The sequence below is a fragment of the Camelus ferus genome, chromosome X (genome assembly GCF_009834535.1).
Source record: "Camelus ferus isolate YT-003-E chromosome X, BCGSAC_Cfer_1.0, whole genome shotgun sequence".
NCBI classification, from domain to species: domain Eukaryota; kingdom Metazoa; phylum Chordata; class Mammalia; order Artiodactyla; family Camelidae; genus Camelus; species Camelus ferus.
The window spans coordinates 15427567-15440377 of NC_045732.1; positions in this window are offsets into that span (position 1 = coordinate 15427567).

Sequence of the window (12811 nt, forward strand, 5' to 3'; positions counted from 1 at the left end):
TAGCACAGGGCTGTTGCGCTAGGTTCCAAGATAAAATATTTACAACATAATGAAAACTGTTAGGAAGAAAGAATGAATGGCAGATCCAGTCACTGCCCTGGAGAACAGGAAGCACTTGGTCAAGGAGGAGAAGGAAAGGAGGACGGAGGGCCTTGGGTTCACCCAGCGTAACAAGCGTGATCCTATTGAAATCAACAAACATTTTCTGAACTTCAAAATTAGGCAGTGTTAGGATAACAAAACAGAGGAGTGTCCTGCCGCTGGTGGTGACATTGCAGAGGCCAGTGGATGGGAAGATAAACTGTTCCAGGATGTAGGTTCATTTTACTTTAGGTTAAGATGGGGAAGGTCTTCTGCCTTTCAGTCTTCCATTAATGCCTACCCAAGGACTGTGTGTCTCGTTGTTCTAGAAACCTCTCAACCATGTAATAAGGGGAGCTCCACCTCCCATAGGTTGTTTTCTTTCTGCAATGGGGTCAATGTTTATGCTTCTGACAGAGTTGTGTAAGCATCCTGAGATTTTATAGCCATTTTAAAAGTCACTATTTATATTTGCACCTGAATCCTTTCACCAGTATTTTTTTAAATCCCCTGTAATCAAGCTACCTTTCTGCTTTAGATGAATATATAAGAGTTCAAGGAGTCTTTCCTTTAAAAGAAGTGTCCCTTATTAATGCTCTTCAATGTGATTTCCCCGTTTCAGGCTGCCAGCCATTGAGTTCTGAATGATTTCCCCTGTGTGATGGTGCAGACACCCTCCTTGAGCCCTTTAGGCTATCATGGTTTAGATAATCCAATTAGCTTTCCTAAATCCTAGCAGCAGAGGTGCTTTTAAGAAGGGAATTCAAACTTGACTACATCAGTTGCTTGCTCCTGCAGTGTTCCTTCCTTATCTTTCCACCCCCTGGTGCCAAGCTGGTGTTTGTAAAGAGGCCAAGGTGATATTAGGAGTCCTTGCTTAGTTCAGGTGACCAGCAGCAGTGAGCCCTGTTGCAACAGTCCACGGGTAGCACGAGGACTGGACTGCTGAACTGCTCACCGGAGAACACTTAACCAGGTGCTTCTCAAACTGGATGGTGCCCACTGATCACCTGGGCAGCTTGTTAAAATACAGGTGCTAATTCAGTAGGCCTGGGACCAGGCCTGGGATTCTGCATTTCTAGCTAGCTCCCAGGGAATGCCAGTGCTGCTGATGCCCAGGACAGACCACTCTTTTTTGTTTTTTTTTCAACTTTTTTTTATTGAGTTCTAGCCATTTTACAATGTTGTGTCAAATTCCAGTGTAGAGCACAATTTTTCAGTTATACATGGCCATACATATATTCATTGTCACATTTTTTTTCCGCTGTGAGCTACCATAATATCTTGTATATATTTCCCTGTGCTGTACCGTATAATCTTGTTTATCTATGACTACTCTTTGAGTAGTGAAGATTTAACCCAGTCTTGTGGTTGGAGGTTTGGAAGCTGCTAAAGTCAGTATCTGACTTAATCAGGATGTAAGTTCCTTAATGTTTGTCTCATCTTGCTTTCCTCGAAAACCTTGATGATTACTGTTCCAGTTTTCTGCTTTAAAATATGGTGTGAAACATGGATGAATTACTGAAACAGTGCGTTGAGCAAAAGAAGCCAGACACAAAAGAGTACATACAGTATGACTCTATTTACATGAAATTCTGGAACAGGTGAAACTAAACTGGAGGGGTGGATATTAGATCCGTGGTTTCCTGGGCCTGGGGTATGGTGGGGTTGTCTGAATTTGTTAGGGGTGATAGTAGTCCTTGTATTTTAGAGAGAATACTGATACATTTACAAATAAATAATACAATTCCTGAGACTAGGTTCAAAATAATCCACTGGGGGAAATGGGTAGGCATATAGCTAAAACAAGAGTGGCCACGCATTGATAATTGTTGAAGCTGGGTGTTGGGTACACGGCCTTCATTGTACTATTCTTGACTTCTGTGTATACATGACTATTAACAGAACATACACTTAAAAAAAAGTGATTGTCTGTTAGGGCATTTCTTCTCATGATAAAAGCTATTTTCTGAATGTAGATGTTATCACTGAAGACGACTTTCATTCAGTTACTCAACATACATTCATTGTGTACCTACTATGTGCCCTGCACTGCACTAGGTACTGGGGTTCATTAATGAATGGAGCTGGAAAAAACCTCTCTGCTGTCAGAGTGCTTGCATTCTGGCGCAGAAGACAAGCAGTAACAGATTAGGGTAATAAGGAAGTAAATGGGTTGTGAGATATGTAAGACATCAGTGCTCCGTGAACACTGAAAGAGGGTGAGGGGTCAGAAGTGAGGAAGGGAGCAAGGGTGAGAGGGACAGGTGAGGGCTCACTGAGGAGTTGGGTGCTCAGGGTAGGCCTCCCTGTGATTACATTTGCATCAAGACCTGAAGGAAGTGAGGGATTTACCTCATGCAGATAATGGGAAGGAACATTCTAGGCAAAGAACAACTGATGAGAAGGCCTCTGCAGGAGCAGCCTGGAGCTCAAGCCAAAAGGAAGAGGCCTTGTGACTGACTGGAATGTGAGGGGGAGGGAAGGGAGATATGAGAGAGGAAACCGGGCAGTAATGGGTCCAGGTCAGTCTTTGTAATGACTACCTTACTCTGAGATGGAGGCCACCTGAGGGTTTTGAGTGGAGCGTGATGTGACCTGACTGTTGTGTTGAGAACAGATTCTAGGGGCCGGGGCAGAAGTCAGGGGGGTAGGCTGGCAGGTGACTCCACTCGCTTGGACTGTCTCCGATGTCTTCTCTCACGTGTTGCACGTAGATTGCTCCATATGCTATGATTCACAGCCAAGGATACCCTCCTCTTTTCCGATCTCTCCTCTCTTTCAAATATCATTCAGTTTGAAACACACGCCAGAACCTTGCTACCCAAGTGTGGTCCCTGGACCAGCAGCATCAACCTCACCTGGGAGGAGCCTCAGAGATGCCCCATCACTAACCCAGGTGAGAGACTGTGGGAGAGTCGGACAAAATGGAAGCTCTGGAGGTAGGGAGAATGAGTCAGATTCTGGAAGTAATTTGCAAGTAGAGCCGACAGGATTTCCTGACCAATTGAGTGTGAACTCTGAAGGTTGGAACCTGAGTAAAGGGAAAGATGGAGTTGCCTCTGAGATAACACTGCTTTGGGTCTCTGAGAGAGGGTTTAGAGGTTGTTTAACAAAGCCTCCGCTCTGCAGTGAACATAACATCTCCCTTCCCTAAAGACAGACTTATGTTTGTGCAGTAGCATCATACCAACTACAGAATGGCTGTTCCGTTGTACTGAGGAATACAGGAAGCCTGGACTAGACATCTGTAGGGCATTTCTGTTGATGTCGCACCTGATGGCATCGCGATGCACATGTCTCTGTGGCACCCTAATTGTTCACGCCGGAAATGCACCTGGGTGATTGAGAATGTATTTGTTTCCTTTCAGCATGTGGCTGGTGACTATAGCAAGAGGCAGGTTGCAGAATAATTTGTTAGTACAGAAGAAAATGGCTGAAGAGTTGATTGTGAACCAAAACCTGATATCAATTCTAATCTTATTTTCCCTTGCTGTGACTCAGAAATGATGTTGGCTTTCTTTGCAGCTGACACTTTGTGCTGTCAACCTCCACTTTTATTTCTTTGTTTTGGCTTTTTATTGTCACACCATTGCCGTCTTTTTTTTTTTTTTCCCGAGAGCTAAGGTTTAAGGCTTAAATGATAGAATAATATATTAATGATTATTTTTCTCTAGTCTCTGAGTTACCGAATAATGCTTTCATTTTTATGAAGAGTTTTGAACATAAGACACATTCACTTAAATGGACAATTATGTGAAAGAATTCTTACGGGTCATTTTATACCAAGAATAGGAGCACCATTCCAAATGGACGGTATTCCTTCCTTTCTGTGAATTTGTTACTTGCTTTCAATATACCATCGTTCTTCCCTGAATCATTCCCTGCTATTACCCCAACCTCACAATAATAGAAGAATATTGGATATTAAAGAATTATTCAAATGCCTGGTCTTTGGAAAAATACTCTCTTAGTGATTCAGTCCCAGCCTCTGAACAATATTGTTTAGGTCAATGTTCTTTAGTTTCTTTCAGGTCTGGCCGGAGCCAAGTTCCTTGTTTCTCTTCTACTTTTACATCCAATTGTAAGCAATCCAATATGAAAGATGTAATAATTTGACAGATTATTAAATTGCCTTTCAGTGAGATTTGTTGTTTAACTCTCACCTCAGCAAAATAGAATTAGTGGGAATCTGCTTTGTGGCAGCTCGCACTTGGCATGGGAAATCATCTCTTAGAATGGAACTGGAATGGAAATGGTGGTAGCTTCTCACCTCTCTCTCTCTCTCTCTCACCCAGGCTAAGGCACAATTCCCTGAAGGAAAGTGAGTGGCTGAGCAAAGAGCAAAGGTGAGGGCCAGGAGACTGGCCCAAGGTTACTACAGGAACCCAGGGGAGTCAGAAGGGAGTCTGGCATCGCTGGCCTGGCTCTGGAGCTTTCATGGGTAGATTCTGGATATGACTTAAATACAGGGCTAACAGGATTTGCTGATGGGATAAATATATGTGTGAGCCAAGGATAACTCTGCGGTTTGGGGCCTGAATAACTGGAAGAATGCAGTTGATAGGCAGGGCGTTCTCAGGGGGCTATACAGAAGGGAAGCTGAGGAAGGCAGGGTTTAGAAGGGTAAAGCGGCATTGAGGAGGAGGCAGCTGCTGTTGGTCACTTTGTCTACAGTCTTTGAGAGGGGTTACTAGTCTGATCTACCCCTGGACATTTTCCAAATCTTTCTAGTAAATGAAAAAGGCTGGCAAAGATAAGTGGTGTATATTTGTATGTCAGTATTGAGCACAGACATCAATCCCAAAATGATATATATTTCCCCAGTTTTCTAAACTATAATATTTTCAGTTTTAATATTTATGCTAATATAACACTCTTATTGAAGAAAAATGGATTCAAACTGGTTGAAGAGCAAATGAAAACCATATTCATATACAGTTTAAATTCCTTGACCCAAAACATCAATTAAGTAAAATATTAGGTTATTGCAGAAGTATCGTCAGTTTATTTTGAAATGGTCACACTTACCGTCTCTGTCTTTCTCTTTAAAATGGGTAGGTATACATAGTTATCATCTGGTTTAAAGCATTGTCATTTTTATTTTTAAATATTTTTTATTCTTTAATGTTTTTGTTGCATCCAAATAATTTAATCCAGTGCTTCCTTAGGCAACCTGATGGTCTCCCACTCCTGGTGGTCACCATATTGATACTGAACTCAGTGTGGAGACCCGATCCCCAGAGCACGCTACAGCCCACAACTCCTGGGCTCAAGCATTCCTTCTGCCTCAGCCTTCTGAGTAGCTGGGACTACAGGCACATGTCACCACGCCTGGCTGTAATTTTTATTTTTTACAGTGTCTATTTCAATAGAAACCAGACGGAGCCCTCCATTATAAAAAGTAGACTTCATAAAGTGCAGCCTTACTCACTGAACTCACATAATTAAGGAGAGACTTTTCCACTAAGCACGAGGCTGTGGAGGGTATACATCTTTTTCATCAAATCCTGTTGATCCTTGACCTTTTTAGTTGAAGGGCAAGGGACACTGTTAAAATGTTGGCTTTCAAGAGGGCAAGAGCTTAATTTGGGCTTTAAATTTAGCATTCAGTTTTGCCCTACCAATATCAAGTCAAGTGGTTTTATACAATTAGCTGAAACCAATATTGAACTTCCTGTCTTGGTCCTCACTTTCACCCTTCTCAGGAAGCAAGTTGGAATTGACTCTGCATCAGCTTTGACCTCCAACACTCATGGGAGGTCAATACTCATCAGCACCTTTCAGGAATATCAACAGTGACCATACTCAGACAGAGTTATTATTGATCCTTTGATTGCTATTCTTGCTTTAATGTTAGGTCTCTGAACTCTTGACCTTGTCCCCATAGCTTCTGAACTTTCATATTATGATTGTGTTTAAAGATACAACAGTGTTATTGACATGTAGAGAATAAATCTATTTTTGGTGATAAGGGAAGTAGCTCCTCAAGTAACAAGACTGTGTTTTTGCTATTATTTTCTGTGGCAAAGTTAGTTGTATCCATAACAGTATTTCCCCCTTTTCCTTGCCACCAGGAACTCAATTTTACTTTGGTGGCAATGTGTACTACACCAGGAGATGAGTCTAAATAAGTGGTCTAAACCAGTCGTCTACATAAGTGCATGGTAATTCCATTTCCCTTGGACAGATACTCTCCTTCCCAGCCCCTCTTGCAAAGTAGGTGGCCATGTGATTTTTGACCAATGAGACATAAGGGTGAGACTACTGAGGGATATCCAGGAGAGATTCTAACTGCCTGACAAAAGAGAGAGTTTGGCAAGACACCTCCTCTGCACTGTACTTTCCCCCTTCTTCCTGCCTTGAATGTGGTTATAAGATGTAATGCCTGGATTTATAGCATCCATCTTGTAGCCATGAGGTAACAAACTAAGGCAAAAAGTGCTAAGGATGACAAGGTGGAAAGATAAAAATTATCCTGGGACCTTGGTGATTTTGTTGATCTAAGGCATCAACCCAGGAACTCCCTACGTTCTCTTATTGAGATAATAAAATCTATTTATTTTCACATTGTTAATAATTCTGTTCCTCAATAAGAAACATTCCTTATTGATCAGCTTCTCTCATATTCTTCAGACAGATTATTCATATACTCCAGTTTGAGCTAGTTTTGAATTCCCTACAGTGAAAGCAATATAGAGGCAAAGGTTATCAGAATCATTCAAGTACTTTAGGAGACCCTGACCACACTTACAGAAGCTGTGTGGCTCTAACTGCTGAAGCATGGTACCATGTTGTGGCAAAGGGCCTCTCCATCCTTCTGAATGAACTCCACCTCCATGCTGGCACCTTAGAGAGCAGCCACAGAGAGACTCTTTGACATAATTTTGGTAGGGCCTGATAGAAGCAAGGAGGCTTCTCCAGGAGACTGAGTGGGCAGGAGATGGAAAGCAGGGTAGCAAGAACAAAGAGGACAGGAGAGACATCTGGGATGGACTGTAGCTGGCAGATGTTTTTGTGGACACATGGGAGCTGGGAACTACTGTGATGATAATGGTAGGAGAGAGAGTTGGGGGCTTCATTCCAGTTGCTTTACAAATGAGTACTGTTGAGCAGGAAGAAGACTAAGAGTGCAGAGAAAGGAGACAGCTTTCCCAGGTGATGTCAACAGCAGAGGCTGGCTCCTCCTATGCAGAAGCCACTCAAGAAAAGGAAAAATGTGCCTCTTGTTCCTCTCAGTTGAAGCTGGCGGTTAGGAGGAAAGTGAGTGTCTCTAAACCACTCCCAGCCTCTTTTCTTATTTTTCCTTCTTAGTTTGAAAGTTTTAGTGTAATCAGGTTGGCCTCACATCTTTATACGTAGCTAAGCCTTAGAATGTTACCCTTGGAAATGGAAACTCATGGTTGATATGGGACAAATTGTATTCTCCTCTCCTCACGATCCAAAAGGAGATCATTTACCAGAAAGATATTTTCTTCCTGTCTTATGTCTAAATGATTGACACAATGAACAGACAGCTTTAGTTTACTAGTGTTCTGGTAGGCTAGATAGCAAATGAGTTGTTGGGACAATAACACATAAAAGAAATATAAAGGCTCAGATTCCTCCAAGGACAAAAATACCACTTGACAGATGAGTCCACTGGCCTGACAAACTAGTGAACTTATCTTGACCTATGGAGAAAAAAAGTCCTGTGTACACATGATGACAAAACAAGATTTGGGTCTGCCTGTGGATTTCCTTCTGGTCAGACAGTTTTTAAATGCTTCATCAATTCTTGCAATATTTTTAAATGTGAAAGTTCTCTGTTGCTCAATCACAATTGTAGGACATGACAACCAATTGCTTATGTTCTTTCTTTTTTTTTTTAAACCTTTATTGTGGTATGATTCCTGTACAATAAACTACATATATTTCAGATGTACAATTTGAAGAGTTTTGATAGATGTATACACCAATGAAATCACCATCACAATCAAAATAGCTAACATTTCCATCAAGCCCCAAGAGGTGCAAATTTCGAATTCCCAATTTATCCCTTTCCACCCCCTTTACCCCTGGTAACCATAAGTATGTTCTCTATGTCTGTGAGTCTGTTTCTGTTTTGTAGATAAATTCATTTGTGTCCTTTTTTGTAGCTTCCACATATAAGTGCTATCATATGGTATTTTTCTTTCTCTTTCTGGCTTACTTCACTTAGAATGACGATCTCCAGGTCCAGCCATGTGCTTATTTTCTCATATTTATAGCAGAATAAGTGAGATTACAAAAAAAAAAAAAAAGAGACTTCTTCTAGACAGTGGCAAAATGGGGAGGGGGATTTATGGATCACCAGCTCTGTCCCAGGTGTGAGACTGGGTGCTGTAGTTTTGTTACTTCATATTATTTCATTTAATTCTGAGGTCATTGCCGTGACCCCATTTTAGAGATAGGATAATGGTAATTAAGTAGTGTACTTAACTAAGGTAATTACATTAAGTGATGCTAAAGGAGGTTAAGAAACACCCAGGGGGTGCAGCTTTTAAGTGGCCAAGTTGAGATTAATACCCATATCTGCCACTAAAGCCAATGTAGGGGGAGGGTATAGCTCAGATGGTAGAGCACATGCTTGGTATGTATAAGGTCCTGGATTCAATCCCTAGCACCTCCTCTAGAAATAAGTAAAACCTAATTACCTACCATCCCCAAAAAAGAAATGTCTCTAAAGCCAATATACAATGTACTACAGTATCCTTGTAGTTCTCTACAAGTCTAGCCTGTGGTTCACAGTCTGTTGGTCTTGTGTACTTCAGAGAGGGCTGGGAATTTGCAGATTCCTGAACCCTGGCTCTAGAGATCTGAATTCTGTTGCTTTTTGGGGGGTGTGGTCAGAAATTCCCATTTTCCCAGGCACATTCTATGATTGTGATGCTGACTGTCTGAAACCAATACTTGGAGGAGTGCTGGTCTGGACCTGAGGTTCTCCATGCTGGCTGCACATTGAATCTCCCAGGGTTACACAGTACCGATACTTTGTGCCTCACTTCAGATTCTCTGGAGTGGAGCCCAGGCATCAATATGTAAAAGTCAAGTCCTGCCCCCCTCTGAGTCGTGGCCATTCTGATGGACAGTGAGGGTTGTAAATCTCTGGTCTAGCTGTTTCTGGCCGTGGTTTCATCATTGAGTAAGTGCATGATCACTGACAGCCCTGGCTCCTTCATAAGACGTTGGACCATGATGCTTAATTTCATGTGTCAACTTGACTAGGCTAAGGAATACCCATATAGCTGATAAAACATTATTTCAGATTGTGTCTGTGAGGGTGTTTCCAGAAGAGATTAGCATTTGCATCAGTAGACTGAGTAGAGGACCTGCCCTCATCCATGTGGGGAGGCATCATCCAATCCACTGAAGGCCCCGGTAGAATAAAAAGGCAGAAGAAGTATGAATTCCTGGCCTCCAGAGCCACATAAGCCAATTTCTATAATAAATCTCATATGTATCTCTGCATATCCTATTGGTTCTGTTTCTCCAGAGAGCCCTGACTGATACATGGACTCTACCTTCAAGATCTTTTCCTGATACCTGGGTCTTTGAGGAAAACTACATCGTTGGTATTGGATGCATTAGTCATTGCATTCAGTAAAAATTCCAAATATATTATATATGATTGCCTTCTAGAATTAAAAATTTTAATGTCATTTCCCACTTGGCAAATAAGGAAAAATAGAATATTTGCAGGTAAAACCTGATTTTGTTTTAGCACTTCCTGCAGAATAAAGATCAAGAATTTCCCTGTGGTAGCTCAGAGAGAAAAAAATGTGACAATGAATATATATATATTCATGTATAACTGAAAAATTGTGCTCTTCACTGGAATTTGACACAACATTGTAAAATGACTATAACTCAATAAAAAATGTTAAAAAAAAAAAAAAAAAAAAAAGAATTTCCCCAGGAAGGAAAGTATAGCTCAGTGGTAGAATGCCTGCTTAGCATGCATGAGGTCCTGGGTTCAACCCCCAGTACCTCCATTAAAAATAAATAAACAAACCAAGAAATAAATAAATAAACCCAATTACTTCCCCCCGTAAAAATTAAAAAAAAAAAAATTCCCCAAAGCTGTAAAATAGAATCGGAGGACAAGGGCTGAAGATGTAGGTAGTGAGTGAATGAGCAGAGGGGTGGCAAGACCCCAGGTCAAGTTCCCTGTTTCAGTGGGACTCCCAGCAAGTGCTGGAGAAAACAGATGTGGAGGAAAGAGAATGGAAGTATGTGTAGATTTGGTAATTATCATTGTTCTTAACTGTGGCAGACAGTGAAAGCTGCCAATACATCCTAGTATTCTAGTTCTGCTAGGATTCTGTGACTTGAACAACATGGGTCTATAACTCTGTATCCCATAAATACAACGCTGTATTCTGTAAATATTTCCTGGATGAATTACTTCCTCCCGACTTAGAGAAGGTTCATAAATGCGGAAAGTGAATTTGTCCTTTTTGTTTAAAGGATCAGTCAGTCTAACTTGGCAAACTGATGGTGTGTTGCATCTGAACAGTGTGTTGCAGTGTCCCTCAATAATGATGTCATTTGAATATTAACTAGGTAAGAATATGACTTTTTGGGAAAGTATCTCAGTGCTCTGAGTTAGTGGAATACTGCCTAACCAGGTGTTGCAAACTTAAATGCCTCCGGCGGGGCAGAGAGGCAGTCTAGATGGGAGTACTGAGCACATAGAGAACAGAACGGAATGGTGGGAACAACGAAACATTTGAATGTGCGAGCCCTGTCTGAAAGCGTGCGTTCAAATACAAAATTTCTAGAAAAACATTGTGTGGGCGGAATAAAATACATCCAAGGGCCCCGACTTTGTAACCCCTGATCCAACAAAGCCAATTAGTATTCTGTTGCAGGCTGATGTTGTGTAGCTTTAAAACCATAATCCTTTGATTATTTAAACACTCTTTACAACTTTCAACAGCTACTTTGTTGCCAGGATCTCCTTTCTGATAAAGAAAACAAAACTCAAGACATACAAACAACCCTGTGTGTTCTTTAAACTGTAGCTAAACATATGGGAACTTCTTTCCTGTGGATGTTATCATTCTCTGTGCACTGTGCTGAATGGGGGAGAAAAATTCACCTTTTTCCGTGTATATACATAAATAACATGGTGTAGACAAAACATATGCTGCCTTTGTCACTTAGATATTTTCACACTGAGTAGTGACTAGTGTTCAGAAATGTAAATTACTGATACAGATACCTGCCAAAGTTTCTAAGCATAGATCTCCATAGGATATGGATATATATGTGTGTGTACACACACTCACACACACACACACACACAGAAAAAATGGGCTTTCTAGAAACACAAAACAAATAGCTTTCAGGATGTTCTTGTCTTGACTGCAGTTGACTTTTATTTCCTATTCCTTGGTGCAGTGTGTTGACCTTATAAATGTTATAAGATGTTGACCTGTAAATATAAATAAGAATTGTCCATAAGTGGTATTGTATTTCTGAACACAGAAGTCAGATTCTCCTCTAAGCTGCATGAGGTTGCTTTGAGCTTGTAGTATTGAAAAGTAATAAAACTTTTTTTTGAGAAGCATTTTCAATTAGAGTGGTTAACCAAATATTCTAATAATAGGGATTATTTGCTACAAACATCTGCTACAAAATGGAAACTCAGCAAAATATTCTTGTCCCTCAGTTGTAGGGGTCAGAAGGCTGTCCTACATTTTTCTGGCAGAAAAGGCAAATAAGCCTGACTATTTCAATCTAACAAACATCAAAGCTGTTTCTTGGAGGCACATGAACAAGCTGTAGTTCCTGCCCTTGTACAGAGAGAAATATGGTACCAAGCTTTGTTGTCCAGTATGGTAGCCTCTAGTCACATGTGGCTGTTTAAATTAAAATTAAATTAAATTAATCAAATTCAGATCCAGTTCCTTAGTCACACTGGCCACATCACAAGTGCTCAGTAGCCCTGTGTGGTTAGTGGCTACCATACTGGACAGTGGAGATATAGACTATGTCCATCATCATAGAAAGTTCCATTGTGCAGTGTTGTAGAAATGATGAACTCACCTCTGGAGTCAGAATGACTGCGTTTGAAACCAAGAAGAGTCCCTTGAGATCGCTGTGTCTCAGCTTCCCCCATCTGTGAGATGGGCATGATACTTTCAAGAGGGCTGCTGTGAGGATTAAATGAGTTTATCATATAAAATACTTTTATAAGTACCCGGACCATAGCAAGTGTGTGATAGATCCAGTGGGGACTTCCTCAATAGATGTTCAACAGATCATTCTGAACACTCAGAAGAGGCAGCAAATTAATTCTGATGCAGAGAGATTTAAGAAGCTTCATGGAAATGGTGACATTCAAGTTGGACCTAAAATGATGACTTTTAACAAGTAAAGAAGGGAAGTGGGTGGGGAAGAAGGGTATTTAGCCTGTGCAGAGGCATGGAGGTATTAAATTATGTGGCACATCTGGGTCATGGCAAAATTGCCCAGTTTTCCCATGGAAAAGAGTAAAGGCAGAAGGTGAGGCTTGGACGGCAGAGGAAGAAAGACTATGGTGCCTTGCCTGCCACACAAGGTGGCCAGATTGTATTTTATAAAAAAAGTAAGGAGCCATCAAGGAATTTTGACATGACCATACCTAAGGCTTAGAATGATAACAGTGGTGATATTGTGGAAGATGGATTAAAGTGGAGGGGTCCAGCAATCAGGAAGGAAGGAG